Raw genomic sequence first — 23,752 nt, 5'->3', positions numbered from 1 at the left:
TGGTTTCTCCTGACTACATGTCCAAAGTACCTGAGACTACAGGAGCATTCTGACTGTACTTCTGCCACGGCAGATCTGTTTGTTCTTTTGGCCGCCCGTGGGACTTTCAATATTTTTCGCCAGCACCACTGTTAAAATGCATCAGTTCTTCTTCAGTCTTCCCTATTCAGTGTCCAACTTTCACACGGATATGAGGTGATTGGGTCAGGCACACCTTAGTCTTCCAAGAAACATCCTTGCTTTGTAAATTGATTTCATGACCCGAGACAAGGCTGTAAGCCTCAGCTTAAAAACCAGTGGCCTCAACCTCCCTTCCATTCGGAAGAGTCCGTGATTTCAAGAGCCGAATTCTGAGTGCCAAGCAGGGATACAGGGAATAGGAGCTGGCTTCCTTTGGAAACAGTAAATCCCATTGCCTTTTTGTCGTCTGTCTTCAGGGTGGTGCGTCTCTCCAAGTTGGCCTTCTAGGTTTAGCCTGAATGTTGCAGGGTAGCTGATGTACTTGATGAACATGACGGATTTGAATCATTATGCATGTAAAATCAGTGTCTTATTACCACGGTCCCCAAGTTCCAGCCAGAAGAGAACATACATGTGTAGGCTTTTCATATGTATACATATTATTTATTTCTATAAGATATGTATTTTACAGATAGATTATATAAAACATTATATAAAACACACAAGTACGTTGCTTATATATCTATATGTTGGAATGAACATGTATTTATATACTACACAATTAAATATATTTAAATAATATACGTTTAATTTGTTAAATATTAAATAAACAAATATGTATTTCAATCTTTTGAAGCCATTTCAAATATATATTGAAATAAGTATATATTTCACATATAAGACACATATAAGAATATAAGTATATATTCTCACTATTCAGGCTCTGATACTAATCCCTCCTTCGACTTCTGATTACATTCACAATCCTTCGGCGACTGATGATGGTGTGGACTTAGTTGACATCTCCCTTAGATGGCTGCTTGTTTGGAGACAAGCCTGTAAGACCCCAGATGCTATTTTATCGGATAGCCAGGAATCATCTAAATTCTTCGTCACGTTTTGCTATAGCACCTGCATTCTTCTGTGTTCCCTTCCTGAAGACGAGTATTGAGCAGGGCCATGATGTAAGAACTGATTGTTCTTAAGTTGGAGCTAGGATTTAGTGTGAGCCTCAAACCCATTCCTGAATCTGCTTTTGTGCTATAACTTGGGAATTAATATATATGTCATATAATTCCATAGTTTAATCACATCAAACAGAATTGTACAATTGCTTCCATCATCTGTCTCCAAACATGATTTTCCCTCCTGGACTTCTTGACATAATCTCCCTCTGATCCCCCCGCCCCTCCTTAACATGCCCCTCCCCCATAAACCCTTGTTCTGTTTGCCTTCTCTATAGGCTCAACGCCCCCCAGTTTCATTTACCGAAAAGCAGAGAAACAAACAACAGTTTCAAGAGGGTGAGCCCCAGTGGGGACGCACCTCTGAGAGACACGATGATATGAACAAGCATAAACAAAATAGCACAGAATGGCCGTCACAGGATTGCTGGAAGAACTGATCTTAATACAGCGTACAGGGCACTGGTGCAAGACCTTGTTTGTTTACCAGCCAATGGTTCACCGCTCTTGGGACAGCTGCCTTCTGCTTCCTCAGACACCATGCATTTTCCGGCTTAAGTCCTTGGGTCACAAGAGTGTTTGAAGTAGAGTCCAGTTCACCCAGTGGAGTTCCCATATGGGATCTCACTGATGCAGCCTCTGCAGAATTCCGTGTCCCAGAAGATCCAGGATTCAGGGTCCCAGTACTCCATGGTCCCCCGCCTGGGTCCCCCCCCCTGTCCTCCCAGACTGCCCTAGGTCCAGTTTGCTGACGCATTGCCAGCCACTAAAGACCCTCCCCACCTAAGGTTCCCAAAGCATCCTCAGTCTCTCCTCCCCCCACCTGGAGGCCAGCTCTCCCTCCCCTCCCCTCCTCTAAGATGTGCACCTGCGTTCCCCAAAACGTGACTGTCCCTCTGCCCTCTCCTGTGCACCCCTGTCATCTGTAGGCCTCATGCCGCTGACAGAGCTGTCCCCTCTCTGAGGGAACCTCACCCCAGATCCACATGGGCACCTCTCAGCAGCAACATTCCCCCACCTTTCCCGGCTATCTGGTCCCACCTGGCATAAGGTGCCCTCTGGCTGAGTGACCTTGACTGTACTTACCTGGAGCGGATGGTGTGTGGTTCATTGGCATTGGTCCGGCTCTTTACCATGCTGTCGGGTCCCCAGCCAGAGACTGGATACCCTGCAAGCTTGAGCTTGTCTCTGACCGTGAACTTTTTGAAGCCCCTCGTGTGTGTGTTTAAGGGTCTATATGTATGTACTGGTATGTGTATATCACATAAGATATGGTGATAAGAGTCCTTCAGGGGGAAAATGGAAATAATCTGGTGTTCCAGCAAGTATGTGTGTGTGTGTGTTTGTGTGCGCGCGCTCTCACGCGGGTTTGCACACCTGTGTACATGTGAGTACCATATGAGCATTGTTATATTTAGTGATGTCCGGGAATGCTTCTGGAGGAAGTGACATTTGAGGAGACATGTGGGTGGATTTGACTCATGGAAATATCTAGAGGTAAAGCCGTCTGGGTGCAGGGAAAATTACATGCAAATCCCTTGAGACCACACAGAGGACTCAGTCCACGGCCTGGAATAGCGCAGACTGGGCCTCGGCCTGCCCCGCCCGCCCTTCGCCACTCCAGCGCACGCCAAATCCTCCTGGAGACGCTCAGACTCAGTCATCTGGGGCCACTATTTCCTTTTCTTTTCATTGTGGCAAAAATGTGCATTTAGCAAAACGGTTGCGAACTGAACACTTACACTCACTGCTCAAGTGCCAGGGTGTGTAACCTGCGCGCGGCCATTTGTGCAGATGATTTCACTGTCACGGGCAGAGACTTGGTCTCATAGGCAGCGACCTCTCTGTCCCCGCTTCCCTGCTTTCTGGCAGCCGCTCCTGTACTTGGCTCTTGATACACCTGCCTGCTGCCCAAGTGCCCTGTCATCGGAGTGGACAGAGCTGTGCTCCGTGCCCGGCTTACCGATCTCAGCGCATTGTTGGCAAGAATCCCCCACGTTGCAGCTCGTCTCGGGGAGTCACGTCTCTTTGTGGCAGGGGATGTTCAATAATAGAAGGAGCCCGGGAGGCGCACGGGTCTGTGTTGGGCGCTAGCAGCAAGGTCAGCAGTTGGAGACCACCAGGCTCTCCCGCAAAGCACTAGAGTCTCGGAAACTCACAGGGGCAGCCCTTCCCTGCCCTGTAGGGTTGCCATGACCCGATGGCAGTTTGGTTTCCTGGTCTTAGGTTCTATTGTGGGCATAGAACACGTGGTGTTGATCCGTTCATCTGGGGGTTGTTGAGAGAGGGGTGAAGCTCCCTCCTCCCATAAAGGCTTACAGTCTCGGACACGCCCAGGGGCAGTCAACCCTACTCTGCCCCAAGGGTCACCGTGAGTGGAGGGCCTACAGGTTGAGAACCGCCGTGCTAAACTGTTTTAGACCACTTTTACCTCGAGCGCTCCATACCGACCCTGTGGTGATGGCTGACACGGCTTGACCAGGAAGACTACATTCATCCACGTGTACCCGTTCCTTCCCGGTAGAGCGAGTCTGGGCTCTCAGCCCTGCGCCCACCCTGGGTCAGGCCACCGGCCTGCACTAGCCAGGAGCTGGGGAACGGCCATCTGGGAAGGACTGTGCACAGAGGGGGGGGGTGACTGGTGTCTGGGACGGAGCCCCCCAAAACCCCCCACCCCAAAGCCATCCTGGAGTGGTGTTTTACATTTGGGGCTTTTAGTGATCTAGTTCAGCCAAGGGCACACACTGCCCATCAAACAAACAAACCCTGACGCAATCCAGCCCCTGGGGGGGGGGTGTGAGGGAGGCCCCCACCGAATGAAAATGGCCTGCCCCATGCCACGGTGTAATTGGCAGGGTTAGGGTAAGAACGCAGGCTTCCGGCTGCTCCCTTCAGCTCACTGTCCCAGGCCCGGCTGCTAGGAAAGGGCTGGGCTCAGGGGTTGGGTCCTTTTGTGTGCTTCTTCATCCTCTGCCTGTCTGTATCCTTTCCCTTCAAGGTCAGACTCCTGCCAGGGACAGGAGAGAGGCCCAGTCAGACCCCAGAGCCCACCTGGCCTGCAGCCTGGGTAGAGGGACAGCTGGGCTTCTTTCTCGTGAGCTTTGCTGTAAGCCAGGGCTGTCTCCGCACTGATGTAGCTCAGGGCAACACAGCTCCCGAGCTGCTATTCCGACAACCGCTTGCCGGCTCTGCCAGGGGGCTCTCGATGGAATGCTGGCCACTCAGAGGCTGCTTTTTCCTGAGGAGCTGGCCTGTGGACTAGTCTATGTGTGAGTGATGGAGAGACAGACCGATGGACAGACAAAAAGGACAAGGCAGACACACAGGCTGCAAGAGAGAAAAAAACGTGATGCTGAGGAAAAGATGGAGCCGTCTTCAGAGAGGTTTGGGGCTGACTGCGTGTAAAGTACCTGGAACAGCGGCTGACAGGGGCTACTATCGTAAAGGCTGAGAGAGAAGTAAGGAGCTTTGGGGAGAGGCAGAGGCAGCCAGAGAGATAGAGCGAAGAAAAGAATTCTCCCTCGCAAGTCTGGCCAGACCAGAGGCACACTGGTACAGATAGGAACTGGAAACGCAGGGAATCCAGGGCGGATGATCCTCTCAGGACCAGTGGGGAGAGAGGCGATACTGGGAGGGTGGAGGGAGGGTGGGTTGGAAAGGGGGAACAGATTACAAGGATCTACATATAACTCTAAGCTCCTCTCTGGGGGATGGACAACAGAAGGGTGACATCGGACAGGGCAAGATATGACAAAATAATAATTTATAAATTACCAAGGGTTCATGAGGGAGGGGGAGCAGGGAGGGAGGGGGAAAATGAGGATCTGATGCCAGGGCCTTACGTGGAGAGCAAATGTTTTGAGATTGATGAGGGCAATGAATGTACAAATGTTGTATGAACCCCTAATAAAACGATTTAAAAAAAAGAAAGAAACAGGGATCCAGGCAGGCCTTCTGAAAACCAGTTGAAACCTTATTACAAAAAAAAGAAAGAAAGGCAAAGAAGGAGAGGAGAAGGGGAGGTGGGTGCCTCAAAGTGGAACTCGGCTCTTGAAATGCCAGCCACCTAATAAAAAGGTGGATTCTGGGAAGCGTTCCCTCATCTGATTACCTGCCCACAAAGCTGGTTGTGTTCCTCCTACCAGGTTGTAGCTTTACATTTAAGTGACGCCTCCATTGTGTTTAGGAACATCCTTTCCCAGAGTCCCTGAAGAACCTCAGCGTCTGCTATGTGAGAGAATCCCTCTGGCTACAGCCATCCTGGCCCCAGGGAGCCTGAGGGCTCCTCCCTTCCCCCTGCGCCCCTCCCTGTGCCCCCCCCCCCGCTGGCCCCCAGGGAGGAGTGGTGCTGCAGAGAGGCTTGGTCTGCCCAGCTCAACCCCTCCCAGCCTTGTACATCCTTTGTGGCGACAGTGGCGGGTCAGCTTCTACATTGGAGGCCCTGGCTCAATTTCAGACCAGTGCTCCTCATTTGTAGCCATTTGTAAGTGACTATGATTCTGAGCAGGTTTCCACCGAGCTGCCACAATAAGACACTCTACCCCTCAAAATCAGTCAAGCACAGGCCCACCCCGCCAGTCTCTTGGCCTCTAGGCATGGGGGTCACCAGGAGTCAGGCTGACCCTGGGGTCTCATACAGGGATGGCTGCCCAGGTGGCAGGGCAAAGTGAGACCCCCCAAGTGGTCTGTACTGTTTGACAATCCTGCTCACCCAGGGAGTGTGTGTGTTTTAAATGCATTTTCTCTCTTGTTTAAAAATGAAGATGGACAACAGGCTCTGGGAGAGCCCCAGCCCAGAGGGCAGGCTGCTGGGCTAACTGGTACCCGGTGTCTCCAGAACAGTCCTTGTCCCTCGGGCCGACAGGGGTCGAACCAACGACACTGCACGCACAACCTGGGAAGCAAATAACCAAACGAAGTCAACATGTCTGGGCCGGCGAGGCACCAAACAACCGGGCCCGCTAGCAGACGCGGAGACCAGTCCAGCTCAGGGCGGTCCTATGGGTGCAGAGTAGAAGGAAGACTCCGTAGGGTTTTCAAGGCTGTGACCTTTGGGAAGGAGATCGCCAGGCGTTTCTTCTGCAGTACCCTGGTGGGGTGTTGAGTGGTGGGCTCACCTTTGCACTGCCCTGGGACTCTCTCAGGCCGCACATTGTTATTGTTGTTGTTAGGGGAAACGGCGCTGGTGCTGACTCATGGGGACCTGGTGTACAATAAGCAGAACCAAACACGCCCGGTCCCGCGCTGTCCTAACAACTGTGGTCACATTAGAGCCCGTTGCTGCCGTCATTGTGGCGTCAATCGCAGTAAGCCCCTTCCTCTGTCGCTGCCTCTCCAGGACGTCCTTCTCCAGGGACTGGTCTCTCCTGGTAACGTGTTTCTAAGGCTGTACTGCTTCTAAGACAGATCTGTTTGTCCTTCTGGCAGTCCGTGGTGGAGGAGGCGACCAGTAAGCGAGACCAGGGAGAAGGAAGAGGGAGGGGCTTCCTCTGGAAGAGACTGACAGCTTCCCAGCCTGGGGACGGACCGTGGTCTGCCAAGAGCAGCTGGAGGTGTGGTCAGGCCCAGCCTGGGCACCATTTGTGGTGCTTCCAGGAGCCCAGGTGGTGCAGTGGTTAAGCGCTCGGTGGCTGAGCCAAAGGTTGACCGTCTGAGCGCAGGCTCGGGAGGAAGAAAAGGCAGCCTGCTTCAGGAAAGCCTATGGGGCAGTTCTGCTCTGTCCTATCGGCTCATGTGCACCAGTCAGAGTTGACTTGCTAGCGTTGGGGTTGTATTTGGGGTTGGAAGAGGTAATGGCATTAAACACAAGGACCTGATTCTATTTTGCATTTTGAAGCAGGGAATAAGTAGCCCTCTGGAGATACAGTGCCTGGCAATGGCTGCTCCTTGGGAAACGAGAGGGGGAGGGGGGCAGTGATATGCTGCCATCCCGAAGGATCGGTTGCCAAGGTGGCTCCCAGAGGACAGACAGCAGGAGCCTTGGCTGAAGCCTCCAGACTATCCTGGGGCTGCTGCCTCTGGCCGCTCCTCATAGCTGCACATCGAAGGCCGGGTGCTGGCTTCCCGGGCTCCATGGAAACGGGCAGCAAAAACACAACTGTATGGTGACATCAGCACTTTCCCGTCGGTCCCATTAACCTCCAGGGAAGGAGGTACGCCCATGGGGAAGCTGCAGGAACTTTCTCTCGGCTCAGATCAAGGACACACTCAGTTCAGCGAGCAGAGCAGCCAAGTAGCTGTAGTCCCTGTGCTGGCTGCAGACCTCCCTGGGGGCTGGAACGCTGAAAAATGTCCCTGGAATTACAGGTTTGGTGACTTGTGACAGTGAATGGCCTCTGTTGGGGTGGAGGGGGTGGGGTGGGGAGGAAGGCAGGACTGAACTCTGAGCTCACCTTGCTTGTTTGCACCATTTGCTGGAAAACAGAAAAAAACAAAAAAAGCAAAAACCAGCCAGACAGGATACCACATGCCACCACTGTTTAGGCAGGTTTCCGTGTCATGGTAGTTGTCAGGTGTCACAGAGTTGGCTCCACCCCCACTGACCCCTGTGCGACATCCTCACAACTGTCCTGTGCGCAGCCACAGCGCCCACCGTCTCACTAAGGGTCTTCCTCTTCCTCCCCACCGCCCCTCGGCTTTACCAAGCGGGACACCTTGTCCTGAGACTGGTCTCTCCTGGTGGCATGTCCAAAGCACGTGAGACTGCTTCTCACTAGCCTTGCTTCTAAGGAGCGTCCTGGCTGTACTTCTCCCAAGGCCAGAGTATCATCCGTGTTCTCTGCCCGCGCCAGAATTCAAATGCATCCAGCCTCGCTCAGTGTTCCCCCTCTTCCCGGACAGTACCTTGGCTTGGGTCAGACACTCCGCAGTCTTCATGACTGCGTGAAAAACTTTCGTGTTCCCCCAGCGAGAGGGTGGAATGATGTCACCAAACTCTCCTTTTAGTTTTCCAAAGAACCTTCCTGGAGACAGAGCAAGAGGATGCAAACCCAGCTTGACCGACCTATTCCCAGCCTACGGTTACTGTTCATTCATGGGAATGCCTGGGTGGTCCAGGCAGTGAGGGCACCAGCTGCAAGTTTGAAGGTTTAAGTCCACTCAGAGGTGCCTGAGAAGAAAGGTCTGGGGACCAGCCCCAGGAAAATCAGCCGCTGAGAATTCTTCGGACTCAGCTCTATGCTGAACATGTCGGGCCATCAGGAGTCGGAATATGGACGCAATGTGACAGCAACTGGTTGGCTTGCACGACACTTCCTGTTCTGGAAGCCACCTGGACCTCCTCCTGAAGAAATGAGATGGTGCAGAAGGTGGCAAAGTGAAAGGGGGGTGTGTGTCAGGATGCAGGGTGAGGTCCTGCACCCCCAGGGCCCAGGCAGGAGCAGTGGTGCCCAGTTCACCTGGTGTCCTGCCCTTTCTGAGCCCCAGAGGGATGCCTGCCCCACACAGTCCAGCGCCCTTCTGCTGTGTGGGCGTCTTCTCCCTGACAATCCTGTTCACACCTTGTCACCCACACTGCGTCCCCGTCCTCCTCCTCCTACCTGCTAAGCTGATCCAGGCTGAAGATGATCCCCACAAGCAGAGAACCTGGCAAGCAGCAGCAGACCCATGCGGTCTTTCCCCACAGAGAAGCCAGAGAGGGTCTAGGAGTGGGACAGGTTTCTCAAAACAGTTCTCCTTCAGCTGTGGTCCTGAGGAGAGATGGAGGCTGCAGGATGGGTACCAGGCCGAGCCCTCCCTGGGGCCTGGTGGAGGCAAAGCGATGCCTGGCGATTTCTTGTAAATGACAAAGTGAATTATTAGCACTGTGTCAGAAAGACCTTCCTCCCTCTCTCCTCTCCTCTCCCTCTGACCCCCTTTCCACTTCCTGGCTTCTCTCTCTCTCTCTCTCTTTCCCCAGCTAATTTGACTCTCTAGTGCTGTGGGAATCGACTGCATTCGCTATTTCCTTCCTCCTCAGGGATGACGTACTGGGAGGTTTGACGATAACAAGCATGTGATCAGAATTACACAGGGCAGCCAGGCAGCCGATGAACAGATACCAGCGGGCTTCCACAGCCAGACTCCTCGCCTAAGCCCTACCCTCAGAACTGACAATAACAGCAACAACAAGGCCTCAGCCACGTTCGGATGTTGTGCTAAGTGAAGGCCTGGCAGAGGGAAGCTTGTGAATATGAAGCAATGCTTTGTTTTGTTCTCTCTCTCTGTAGTTCCCGCCTGCCCTGAGTAGCAATTGTTAGATTATTCTGATTGCCATCGATGATTATTTCTAACTGCACACGTCATTATAGATGTAATCCAGATACCGTGTACAGTTTTGTTTTCAAGGCAGCGCCCCAGCCATCACCTCATTTGCTTCCCCCAGCGGCCCTGTGCTGCGGGAGGACAGGCCATCTTCAAGGCCCGGGGCAGCAGGAAATCAAAGGAAGCCCGGAGACCCAGAGGTAGGGCAGAAGCCAGGGCAGGAGGCTTGAGTACTGGTCCCACCTGGCTCTAGATTCTGTGTCTCCCCTCCGACCTCATGGACTTCCCCAGCAACTGTTAGTGGGCTCATTTGCCTGTTCATTCCTGCATTTCAGAAGCAGTCACCAGCCCCGGGCATGGCTCCCCGCCAGGACTAAACTGCTGTGAAAACAAACACAAAAACAGCTCTTTGCATCACAGTGCCCATGCGTTTCCACACAGCAGCACGACCCTGGAGCCAGCCTGGGGTTGAATTCCAGCAGCTCACCGGAAAGGCAGGGATAACGACAGTACCCGCCCAGGCGGCATCCATGTGGCGGGGTACAAGAGTGAACCGTGCCTGACTGGCCTGGCACACTGCTGTGAGTCGAGCATGCCATAAGAGAAGACCAAAAAATGGCTGCCAAGTGGGCGAAGATTAGAAAATGCTTCAAAAGGGCTCTGTGGCAAGGTTGGGTGATGGCGCCCTGCTTATTTTGTTTGGGCCTTTTTGTGCTGTTGGTGCTCTTGGTTAGCTGGCTCTGACTCCTGCTGGCCCGTCTCTAGCGGCACAAAGAGTTGCCTGGCCTAGTGACATCTTTACCATTGCTATATCCTCCTCCAGCAATGCCTCATTTCCAAGAACAGCCACATAGGTGAGGCAAAGTGACCCAAGAGGATGTTCTGTGATCCCAGGGTTGTCATTGGCTGATTTTTGGAAGAAGATTGACAGATCCTTCTTCACAGTCTGCCTGACACTGGAAACTCCATCGGAACTTGCCCCCTCCCCTCCCTGGATGACTCCGCAGGGATTTGAAATACTTGGCATAGCTTCTGGCTCAGAGCAACATGCAAGCCACACCACAGGGTATGAAGTGGACAGGTGGGTGGTGGTGTCAAAATCTTAGCAGTAACTTACTTTCTCTGTCACTCACAACCTACTTCTATTCTTCTCCCACCAAGAATAAATGGATGAGTAATGAAAAATCTCATTGTCGGTTGTAAAATATTCATTTGGACTGCTTCAGAGCACTGTGTGCTAGATGCGTTCCTACAAATATTATAATTTTGTGTCTGTCAAAGTAACTTAAAATAGAAATCTCTGTGCAGAAGTTGAAACTACTAAGCCGGCTTTCACTGATGGCATTTTGAGCATGGAGCTCACCAGTTTCTTCCCAGAAAGAGTGTGATTATTCTCACCGAAACTTGCTTTGCCTTCGATCCCACCTCCCTCCCACCCTTATCCAAAACTCTAACACTAAGAAAATGAATTTTCTCTATGTTCATCCCTAAAGTTCTTCTCATGGCTCTGCCAAGGCAGATCAATTAATTTTTTTTATCACCCTTGCTATTTCATTTCAAATAGTCTTCTTAGGAGAGACTGCCCTATTCAGTGAAAATTTGGTTTGTGGTCATGCAAAACTTAACCCAACATCTCCTGAGAGAAGGATTTTCTAATGTGTCTACTGCTGGGTTGGTTATATGTCCTGATTTCCCCAGGTGTGTGCTGGCCAATCCCACTTGTGACACCAACAGGGCCTTGTCTAGGGGTTGCAGCACCTCACTCTTCTGTGCTCAACTGTGAAGATTAGTGAAATCTCACGCTTTCTTTCTCGGCTCAGTTCTGATATGCATGCAGCGCTTCACATGGAGTCACCCAGTCTAGATCAGACCTCACAACGAAAAGGATACCGTTCTTCAGACTGCCAAAGAAACAGGTGCCACCTGCAAGGTTAGGGAGTCCACTTGACACCTCAACCTTTTGACCTGATAGCTACAAGTTTGGGGTTCCCTCTGTGTCCCTCAGGATACCGACCACAGCTTCGGGACTCCTACTGCTCTCACTTCTGGCCAGCTGGCTCCCTTACTCCTTTGGGCTTATACTTTCCTGGGATGACTCAGAGAACCCAAAGAACATGATATACTTAAAATTACAGCTTTTTCTAAGAAAATGGATTCAGAGAGAAGTGTAGGATGAGTGCTGGGCAGGTTCCCAGCATGGAATGCCTGTGTCCTTGCGGATGTGTTTCCTTCCCACGCGCATCAATGTCTTTCAGCAACCAGGAAACCCATGGGCTTCCATATCCCGGACTTGCATTGGTCTCATTGTTTAGTCATGATTAATGGGACTAGCTCTCCTCCCTCCTGTGGTCACTTTATGTCTCTCAGGCCACGTGGTGGTTCTTCCCGTGAGTCCAGCCACCTAGTGTGGTCTAGACGTCTGAGTTACAAAGGCATTTTAAATATTCGGGAAGTCCCAAGAGTTTAGCGTCCTCTCTCTGGGACGAGGACCAGGCTTTTTACTCCCATGTAGAGTTGCGATCTTGGAAACCCACAGGGCAGTTACACCCTGTCCTCCAGGGTCGCAATGAGTAGGAAATGACTCGATGACAATACGTTTGGGGTTGTTTGTTTTCAGAGAATTATCTCTCAGGAACCAAATAGCTTGAGGAAACATAGTTCCTTACTTCGCCTCCAGACCATCCCAGTTTATACCTGGTGAGATAATATGATTATTAATAGTACTTCCTAGCTTAGATGTTAAGCCAGCGTTGAGTGCCCCATTATTCACAATCATAAAAAAGGTGGAAACAACCTATGTATCCGCCAGCGGGCGAATTGGTCAAGAATGTGCGGCTCACACATTCGGTAGCTAGTGCTCAGCCATGCAAACAGCGACACAGCCACACTCCCTGCCATCTCGTCAGTCCTGACCCATGGATGACTCCGGAACACATCATGCTGAGTGACAGGGTCAGGCCTAAACGGATAAATATCATGACTCCACCTGTACAAAAGGGGCAAATGTATAGGCATGAAAGATTCTTAGTGGGGTCTAAGGATGCGGTAGGGAAGAAGAGAAGCAGAAATTGCTTTGGGGGTGTTGACCCAAAAATCTTCCTGCCATGAGTCCATTTGGGCTCTTAGCAACCCTCTAGGACAGGGTTGACTGCCCCACGGGCTTCTGAGGCTGTAACTCTTTACAGAAGTACAGAGGTAGCAAGCCTCATCTTCTCCACTGGAGGTTTCTAGCTACTAACCTTAAGGTTAGCAGACAAGTACGTGTTAATGGTGGTGAAATGATTCAGAAACAGAGAGTTGTAGTAGTTGCAAAACATTATGAACACACTCAATGTCACTTAATTGTACGTGTGAAAATTGGCCAAGTTCTGTTACATATATATATATATATATATATAAATGTAGCATTAACATTTTATTGATTTGTCAATAAGCCATGATGAAGTTTAGAACTGGATCACCTGGCCCTTTCTCTTCTTATTTCCTTCCAGTTCAAAATGCTCACATCGCTTAATAGCCAGCATTCTCTTAGCCATCTGCAGCTGGGCTCAACGCGGTCAAGCCTCAGCACAATCTTTGTCCTGCTAGCCTTCTTGCGGAAAATTGGCTTAATCTGCCCACCGTAGCCACTCTGCTTCCTGTCGCATCGCCACTTTCCCTGGGCACACACAGAATCTCTGCCCTTCTTGGGCTGGGTCACTCTGGCGGTTGGTGCTTGCCACACCTCCTACAGAAAGTCCCGCGGGTTTTAGGAACGCTCACCGGGATTCTGAGAGCGCTACCGCATGAAGAGCTGTTATGTATATTTTTATTACAATTTGAAAAATTCACCCCGGGCAAGGATAAACAGATGTTTTACATATAGAGCCAGACAGCAAATATTTTTGGCTCTGCCAGCAAACATATGTACCCATATCCTCGCACACCCTCCCCACCGCTCTTGGTGAGCTGTGCACAGATAGGTCCTGAAGCCTAAGAAGCGCAGCGAGGTGACGTGGCGAGGAGGTGTGGCTAGAACACGGACCTCAACCGAACTTTGCATCTGGGAAAATACAGTGCGTAGAGCATTGTGGGGGAAACAGAAGTCTCTACCATCCAGGTGCTCCCTGGAGCTTCCCCGGCTTCCTGGTAGATGGGGGGTGGTCATGTGACTAGTTTGGGCCAATAGATGATGAGTGGAAGTGAAGCCACAGTTCTGGGACGAAGCAGAGCAGAGGTCTTTCTGTGCCCTGGTGATCTGGAGACGTACCCCCCCTCCCGCCCCCCAGGGCCTGGATGGTTGAGCCACCAGTGGGAGGGCCACCCTCACCAGCCTGCGTGAGGCTTGTAGGAGTGACTCGAACGAACAAACAAACAAAAATCCAAACTCACCGTCACTTAGTGGGTTCCAACTCAGTAATCCCACAAGACAGAGTAGAGCTGCCTCTGTGTTTCTGAGACAGTAGTTCTTTGTGGGAGTAGAAAGTCTCCCCTTTCTTCCATGGAGCCATGGTCTCGAACTACTGGCGGTGTGGTTAGCAGCCCAACTTGAAGCCCACAGGGCTCCTTGTGAGAAAGAAGTCCACATTCACTGTGCTAATAAGCCCCTGAGGTCCTTATTTGTCCGTGTCACGGCAGCCCAGCTTTCTTCCACCCAGGCTGCTGCTAAAGGGGCGCTGGCTGGGCCACATCCTTCAGAAAGAGGAGCTAACAAGGCCGCCGGGCTTTCTTTTAAGTCATAAAAATACTTGTTCTCCAACCATGAAAAAATCCAACCCATCCCACTCATCACCCTCATCTTAGATTATTTTGCTTTATTTTTCTTCAGCGTACTTAATGTACTTATGCGGTTTAGCAAAATAAATAAATATGTTGAGCATATAGTTCCCAAATACTAATTGGTGAGTAGGAACCATCAGAACCATCTGGATATCTTTACATGTGCACACACACACACACACAATGCCTGACCCATGGTATTTTCAATCGTCTCATATGCATGTGAAAGCTGGACCAGGAACAGGGGAGAGTCCAGAAGAAGTGGCGTGTTTGCAGTTGACACTGGCGAAGACTCTTGGAAGCGCCTGGACTCCCCAAAGAACAAACACATCTCTCTTGGAAGGAGCACTTCCAGGATGCTCTTTGGAAGCCGGAGGAGGAGGCTTCGTCTCACATATGTGGGACACGTTACCAGGAGAGACCCGTCCCCGAGAAGGACAGCATGCTTGCTAACGGGAAGGGTCATCCCAAAACACGGAGAGGACCTGCTGCAGCAACTGGGAGGATGGCACAGGGCAGGCCAGTCTTTTGTTCATTGTGAGTCAGGAGCCACAGGCCAGCACCTAACAACCACCACGTGTGCACCTGCCTTCCCAGGAGACTCTGATTTCCGGGGGGGGGGCACTTCACACCTGTAAGCATCTCCCACTGCCGTCACTGTGATGCTTAGTAAGTCAACACTGCACACACGGATGGATATTCAGGTGTTTGCTTGTTATTATTCCAAGGGATTCAAGGTGGTGCCAGATCAGCAAGTTCACCTGGCCCCCAAATTGTCTCTCCAGCGTTCTGGGCAGGACCTGTTCATGCATCTTAAACCCCAAGTGACGTCACTTCCTGCATGCCACTGGAGGGACTGACTGGCCACAGCTGAGCCATTGATTCAAGTTGTCTTTATAAGACATGCTTATCAGTTGGATGTTTATCCGAAGGGTAACTTAAAAAAAGTTATTATTAATTGAGAATTAATACATGTACCCTATCATTCCATAGTTCAATCACGTCAAGCAGTATTATACAATTACCACCACAGTTAGATTCTAAACAGTCTTTTTAATTTCTGGACTCCTTGGCAGCCGTCTCCCTTTACCACCCCACCCACCACTGCACCCCCTGCACCCCTGCACCCTTGTCTTACTTGCTGTCGCTATAGGTTCATCAGTCCTGAGTTGCATATACCGAAAAACAGAACATGCTAGAACACAACGTCAAGAATGTGATCGCCAATGACATAACACCTCTGAGGGACAACTTAATATGAACGAACAAAGTCAAAACAGAACAGAAATACAGAAAATCGTGGAAACCAGGTCAGGCCCTGTGTGTGTCGGAGGGAATAGCGACAGAAAGTTTTCATAGTTCAAGTCAGATCCTCTGTCCTCATCTCTCCAATGCCCTCTGCTTAGTAGCCCCTTACCCCCTGCCTCAATCATGGGGAGAGGAAGGTCACCGGAGGCGTATTTCCTATGTAGTTCCCACACATGAATCTTAGACTCCCGCTGACATCACAGTTTTCCTCAAACCGGCAATACCTTCAGCTCCCCTTTTACCCCCCTTCCTGCCCCTTCTTCTCGTACCCTCAGCCAACCATTACTCCTGTAACTCTTTCTTTTTTTCGTACTGAAGAAAAAAGGAAGATACTGTATACTTTACAAGGATTTTCAAATCTCACTTTTCAAGGAAACAAACTCTGAGGTAACCATTCAGCATTCCAAAGCAACATGTTCGAGCAAAGTAGTAGTTAAATGTGGATGCATCCCTAGTCTGTGAGTGTAAATTCTTCCCAAAGCTTCACACAAATCAGTCGGCCTAATTTTCCTGAATCTTTGCTGTTGGAAACTTGATGATTCTCTTTACAGCTCACTGTTTCCTTTAAAAACAAAACCACCAGCCACTCTGCAGGAGAAATGAGAGATTGTCTGCTTCAGGAAAAACAGTTTCAGAAACTCTGAGACTCTGGGTCAGAATTGACTCGGTGGCGTTTTTCTTTAACACTTATTTTTATGAAATACTTTTATTTTGGGGCCTCTTACATCTCTTAATACAATCCATACATTCATCCATTGTGTCAAGCACATTTGTACATATGTTGCCATCAATTTCTGACAGGTTATCTATCTTGACTTTCTTTTCCCCTCGATCTTAAATATACAAATGAACATATGCAAATCTAACATAATTAATGAGGTAAAACAAATGGAAACCATAATGGTAAGGGGAGGAAATACTTATGAACTAGAGGATGATTGTATAGTTCATCAGTACCATACTGCACCCTGAATGTATCATCCATTCCATGTGGCCCTTCTGAGAGTGACTGTCCAATTTTCTTACAGGTGGATTTTGGGTCTCCACTACATGCCCCTTCACAATGATTTGGTTGTATGCTTTTGAACTTCCCTTCGACATCTCATGATCCCACAGACTGGTGTGCTTCTTCCACATGGCCTGTGTTTCTTCCCTGCTAGATGGCTGCTTGTTTAACTATAAGCCTTTAAGACCTCCAACACTGTATCTTTTGATAGCCAGGCACCATCAGCTTTCTTCACCGCATTTGCTTGTGCACCCATTTGTCTTCAGTGATTATGTCAGAAAGGTATCAGATAATGCCACATTATTAGAACAAACCATTCTTGTACTGAGGTAATATTTCAGTAGAGACCTGGAGTCCATCTGTTCCTTGCTGTGCATGCATATGTGTGTGTATATAAATATGTATGTATATGTATGTATATACACACAAATACACATGTATTCATATATGTATACAGATATGTATGCTTGTCTCCCTCCTACCCCACTGTTATGTTTACTCATCATCCACCTCTCAGTAATTCCTCTCAGATACGTAGAGCAATTGAACAAACATGACCTGAGAACCCACACCCTCCTCACCTCGGTTTTAGGACAGTTACTACTCCCCTGTAATGGGTAAGGTTTGTTAAGCAATAGGCGGGAGCCACTTTGTGCATGAGCCTGGGTAAAGAGGAGCGAGCGCGTTTTGTAAACTTGGTTCAGCTGAGGTGTGTTGTGCATCAGACTTCCATGCAAACCGTGTTTCTGACTATCATGGTCAAGTGCTCAGATGCCAACCCAAAGGTCTGGTAGTTCCAAACAGGACTTCCAACGGTCTCACCAGTTGGATCCCCTGCTGAGGATTTTATTTATTTATTGGTAATAGCACATCTGACTTTATTTATTAGATCATTCTATTGAGGATTTATACAGCTCTTATCACAAGCCATACATATATCAGTGTGTCAAACACATCTGTATATATGTAGCCATCATCATTTTCAAAACACTTTCTTTCTACTTGAGCCCTTGGCATCAGTTCCTCTTTTTCCCTCCCTCCCTCCCTCCCCACCCTCCCTCCCCCATGAACCTTTGATAATTTATAATTTTTTTCATGTCTTACTCTGCTGTCTCCCTTCACCCACTTTTCCGTTGTCTGTACCCCTGCAAGGGGCCATACATTGATCATTGTGATGGGTTTTCCCTTACCCTCCTAACATTGCTACTTCTGTTATTGGTCCTGAGGGGTTTATCTGTCCTGAAAGCTGATGGTGCCCGGCAATAAAAAAATATAGTGTCTGGGGTCTTAAAGACTTGAAGGTAAACAAGCATCCATCTAGCTGTAAAGCAACAAAGCCCACATGGAAGAAGCACACCAGCCTGTATGAACATGAGGTGTTGATGAGATCAGGTATCAGGCATCAAAGACCCAAAACAAAACAAAATAAAATCATATTGATGTGACTGAGGGGAGGGCAGAGTAGAGACCCCAAGCCCATCAGTAGTCAATTGGACATCCCTGTCAGGCCACAAGGAAGAGATGAGCCAGTCTGGGTGCAGTACAGCGCTGACGAAACACATAACTTTCTTCTAGTTCTTTAATGGTCTCCCTCCCCCCTACTATCATGACCCCAATTCTACCTTACAAATCCGGCTAGACCAGAACCTGTACACTGATGCAGATAAGAGCTGGCAACACAGGGAATCCAGGACAGATAAACCCCTGCTAAGGATTTTAATTTCCCTCCTAGACATATGGAACCAGAATCGACAGGTTAGTTTTCTATATACATGAGCATCTAGAAGGATTCCCTGGGGATCTTGTTAAAATGTAGATTCTGGTTTGGTTCTTAGGTTGTCACAGATGCAGACATGAGAATAACCTGTGAATTATGACTCAGACTGTCTGTGACTGAAAAGAACCTTCTCAGCAGGGGTTTTCATCAGAATCAGTCCATTCAAAGCCCTGGCTCCAACCACCATAGGCTCCTCACAAGATAAGACCTGGTGACCAACTTCCGAAAGATTTTTGTCTTGGAAACCCACAGGGCCGGTGGGTTTGGTTTGTTTTTTTTACATAGATTGGGAGTATTATAAGTGGGCACTGACTCAGCCTACCACACCTAACACCTGGTTGGGCTTCTCTGCAGCTAATCTGACCCATTTAATGTCCTTTCCTTCAAATGCTGACAGAGGAGCCCTGGCGGCACAGTGGGTTGCATGCTAGACTGCTGCCTTTGCCTGGTTCTGGTCCTGGGGAGTGTAAGTCTCAGAAACCCACAGGGGCAGTTCTATGTTGTCCTACAAGAACACTAAGACTCAGAATCAACTCAATGACAGTGAGTGCTTAGAATTTTTTAAATCTTTAAAAAATTGTTTTATTAGGGGCTCATACAACTCTTATCACAATCCATACATACATAAATTGTATAAATCACATTTGTACATTCATTGCCCTCATTATTCTCAAAACATTTGCTCTCCACCTAAGCCCCTGGCATCAGCTCCTCATTTTTCCCCTTCCTCCCTGCTCCCCCCTTCTTCATGAACTCTTGATAATTTATAAATTATTATTTTGTCATATCTTGCCCTGTCCGATGTCTCCCTTCACCCACTTTTCTGTTGTCCGTCCCCCAGGGAGGAGGTCACAATGTAGATCTTTGTAATCGGTTCCCCCTTTCCAACCCACCCTCGGTCTATGCTCCCAGTATCGCCATTCACACCACTGGTCCTGAAGGGATCATCTGCCCTGGATTCCCTGTGTTTCCAGTTCCTATCTATACCAGTGTACGTCTTCTGGTCTAGCCAGATTTGTAAGGTAGAATTCGGATCATGATAGTCGGGGAGGAGGAAGCATTTAGGTACTAGAGGAAAGTTGTATATTTCATCATTGCTACATCGCACCATGACTGGCTCATCTCCTCCCCGAGACCCTTCTGTAAGGAGATGTCCAGTGGCCTATAAATGGGCTTTAGATCTCCACTCCACACTTCCCCCTCATTCAAAATGATATGATTTTTTTGTTCTGATGATGCCTGGTACCTGATTCGTTTGACATCTCGTGATCGCACAGGCTGGTGTGCTTCTTCCATGTCGGTTTTGTTGCTTCTGAGCTAGATGGCTGCTTGTTTAACCTTCAAGCCTTTAAGACCCCAGACGCTGTATCTTGGGCACCATCAGATTTCTTCACCACATTTGCTTATTCACCTGCTTTGTCTCCAGCGGTTGTGTTGGGAAGGTGAGCATCATAGAATGTCAATTTAATAGAAGAAAGTATTCTTGAATTGAGGGAGTACTTGAGTGGAGGCCCAATGTCCTGCTACCTTAATACTAAACCTATAAATATAGGCACATAGATCTATTTCCCCATCCTCATATATAAATATATTTACATATAAACTTGCCTTTATTTAGACCTCTATAAATGCCCTTGGCCTCCTAGCTCTTTCCTCGATTTCCTTTGACTTTCCTCTTGTCCCACTATCATGCTCAGTCTTCATTTGGGTTTCAGAAATTCCTCTTGGTTACATTACTCTTGATCACACCCTACCAGGCGTCCTACATCCTCCTCACCACCAATTTGGATCACTTGTTGTTCCCTTGTCCCTGGGTTTGTTAACACCACTTCCTTTCCCCCCACCTCCCCCTCTCCCATGTCCCCCGGAACTGTCAGTCCCGTTGTTTTCTCCTCCAGATTGTTCATCCAACCTATATTATTTAGACAGACTTGCAGAGATAATAACATGCACAAAAACAAGACAGAGCAAAACCAAGCAACAATATACAACAAAACAACAAACCAATGACAACAAAACACAACGCAACAAGAAAGAAAAGCTTAGTTAATTCAAGGACTGTTTGTTGGCCTTTAGGAGTGTTTTCCAGTCCAGTCTGTTGGGGCACCATGCCCTGGCCCCAAAGTTCTCCTTCAGCATTCCCTGGGGACCTCGCCGCTCTGTTCCCTTGCTGTTCTGTTGCACCCCCCTTAGTGGGATCAGATCAGGTGCAATTCCCACACTTTCTCCGATGTTGTCCCCTGGAATTTTTTCTTGTAAATGCTGGCAGTCACCTTGCCCCCCCACCCCCCGCCACTGTCATGACCTATTACTGTTATGGAAAAATCATACTTGGACAAAACAAGGGTTCTGTCCAGTAAATGACGAGTCACAAAGCCATGGCCCACTTCTGGCCATGGCCCTTGGGCTGGTGGGGTGGGTAGCGCTGTCCAGTGGAGATGCATTTTTACCAGCATTAGGGAAAGAACAGGCACGCACACAGATCAAGACCAGGCAGCCGGGGGACCCAGGAAGTGTGTGGGCTCTGAGACGTTACTTGAAAATGCATCTTTCACAGCATCCTAGTCTCCAGGGGCAGAGCCAGGCAGCACACAGCCAGGGCCTGCCAGCGTATCGCTAGGTGTACAGTGTTGGGCAGGGCCAGCCTGGGAGGGCAGGGACTGGGGGGTAAGAATTGTGCTGGATGCTGGACTGCCCCTGGGCCTGCTGGTGCTACCACAGCCCTGCCCCCACTCTCCTCACTGGGGAGGGAGAGAGGTGCTTCGGGAGGGGGACTCAGCAGGTAAGAGTGATCCTTAAGGAACATCACTAAAAGCCTGGGGGGAAGGACTCCGGGAATAACCCCACCCTCACCCTAAGCTGAAGTATGAGGGTAAGTCAAAAGTCAAAAAGTATTGTTACTTGGGGAAGGGGGAAGTTCACAAGTTTATTCCAAACAACATGAGTTTCATTTATTTATATAACACAAGTTTGAAAGAGGCCTCTGGGGCCAGTGGATGGCTGCATATGAGTTCTCTAAGTAAGAAACTTGTCTTTGTCTCATTAGGGTGTGTGTTAGTTTGGGTACTTTAGAGAAACAAATCCACAGAAACTCATGTATAAGAGAGAGTTTTATATAAAGGTTAAAAGTGCATCAAGAAAATATCCCAACCCAGTGCTGCCCATGCCCACAAATCCAGCATTAACCCATTAACCCATATGTCCAACACCACTCCACAAAATCCTCCTCCATCTCACAAAACAGACACAATGATGGAAAGCCGAGTCAGCATCTCAGCTCTGGCAGGGGTCTCCACACGGGTGCTCCAGCACCCAGGGCTGCATCGGGGTAGGTCCATGTGGCTTCTCCTCGGGGATGTCTTACAGGAAGTGAGCTTGCCAGCAGGGAACTAGCTAAGGCAACTTCACCCTGGCCCAACCACCAGAAAGCAAGAGACGTGAGAACTAGAAAGGCGAGACTCACCGAGCCATTTCCCCCCCCCCACCCCCCATCAAGTAACTCCACATGTGTTTATCGGCCAGGTTGGCACAAGAAACTTACTACCTCAGGGTGCTTTCAAAAATCAGGTCTAAGCCAAATGAGCTCCCAAGGGGTTCTGCTGGGCCAGATCAATTCAAACCAGGCCAGCTCAGAAGGTTATGGCAACTGGTTTGGGGGGCTCCAAACCTGGATAACGGATAGACTTTCTCAAAGAGCACAGGAAGATCGTGGGGCTTATTTTGAAGACATTTTAAGAAAATGGAAAACTGTATGTTGAGAGAAAGGCCAAGAAGGTTGCATCAAGGAGTGATTTTCCATCAGGGCGATGATCTTCGAAGGTGGCAAGGGCTGCCCCACCAGAATGCTGTTGGGAAACCGTAGCTCACCCACTCTGCTGCCCTGATCTTGCCCCTTCAGACGTCTTTTTGTTTGCTCAACTCCAACAATATTGAAAAGAAACCCAATTTGAGTTCCTGGAGGATGTCAAAACGGCACTTGACGTGGGTTGAAATGAAGAGCACAGAATTCTTCAGTGAGGGTTTCCAGCTACATAAACAGATAACCTTTACACTCACTAACATCAAGTTGATTCTGACCCATAGCCACCCTATAGAACAGAGTAGAGCTATCCCTCTGGGTTTCTGAGGTTATAAATCTATATAGAAGGAGAAAGCCTCATCTTTCTCCCAAGGTGTAGCTGGTAGGTTTGAACTGCAGACCTTGTGGTTAGCAGCCCAAGTCGTATCCCAGTATGCTACCAGGGCTGCTTCTGAAGGGTTAGAGATGGAAAACAGCTTCAGAAGTGAAGAACTTATAGCTTCACATTTGATATTATTTAATACCATTTTCTATGATTTTGTAAAGCAGCCTGTTACTTACCCTCCTATATCAAAACTTCTCATGCTGTGGAGAGAGGTACTGGCTGCTTCAGCTTTAAATCTCTCTCCGAGTTACAGATCATCTCTCTGTAATCCTGGCAGCGATTGCTGTGCTTACCTGTAAGCTCATTGGGCTGAACCAGAAGTTCTATGTGAGGTGGGTGGGCCCAACCTGTCCTGACCTCTCCATTCCATGCCCTTCCAACAGTAACAGTGGTAGACCAGTGATTCCAATGGCGTGCCCTCTCCTGGGAATCACTGTAGAACTGTGCCCGGGATCATGTTCAATGAGGAACTTTTGGGAAGTAGATCCTCAGGTCCAGGGTCAGATTGCCCAATATACCAGGTAAGCACAGGTTCACTACTTCTGTAGTGAACACATTCACATTTTATTTACATCAATTATTTGGCTTCTGGGTCTGGCTGGCACTTGTCTCTCCCCTGAACACAGGGCATCTTGAGCATCAAAGTCTCTTTTCAAGTTTGTAATCGCTGCCAGAGATGGAGTACCAGTAAGAAAGGTAAACAGGAGCTTACTCACACTTATGGATTTGGAAGGAATAAGCCTGTGCTTATCCTGATTGTTGGGTGATCTGCCCTTAACCAGGCCTTTCTTCTTAGGGGCCTCAGGGTAGACTGGAGCCTGAACCCAGATCTGGACCTGTTGGTTAGCCCGGTTAACTTTGCACCATCTGGGCCACCTCCCTGCCACCAGAGTCTGCGTAAGAACAAGCTTCACAACCTTCACAGCTTGGGGCTGGGACAGACCATCCTTCCCACCATGGCTGCGCTTTGTCCCACCCCGGGATTCTCTCCATTAGAGGGATCAGCCTCACTGGGGGAGCTTGTTAGAAACATTTTCCCTCCCCTGGCTCTACCTGAGGCAGCAGACTGCAGGTAGAACCCAAGAGCCTGCATCCCTTCTCCCTCCACCACCTTCCACCACATATACAATCAGCCTGTGAGCTGCGGCAGGTGGGAAGGACAGGGCACTGAACTTGCCTATTTCATCCTCCCAGGCGACCACCCAGGTAGTCCCGGGCCCTGACCAACCCCTCAGCAGTAAGGCCCATTCTGACTCGGGGACAGCTCCCCCACTGTGACAGAGTAGTCTGTCCAGAGAGCACTATTCACAAGACTGCCTGGCCTTCCTGCAGG

The sequence above is a fragment of the Tenrec ecaudatus genome, chromosome 11, assembly GCF_050624435.1.
Source record: "Tenrec ecaudatus isolate mTenEca1 chromosome 11, mTenEca1.hap1, whole genome shotgun sequence".
NCBI lineage: Eukaryota > Metazoa > Chordata > Mammalia > Afrosoricida > Tenrecidae > Tenrec > Tenrec ecaudatus.
The sequence above is the reverse complement of the archived record's forward strand: the minus strand, read 5'-3'. Positions refer to the sequence as shown.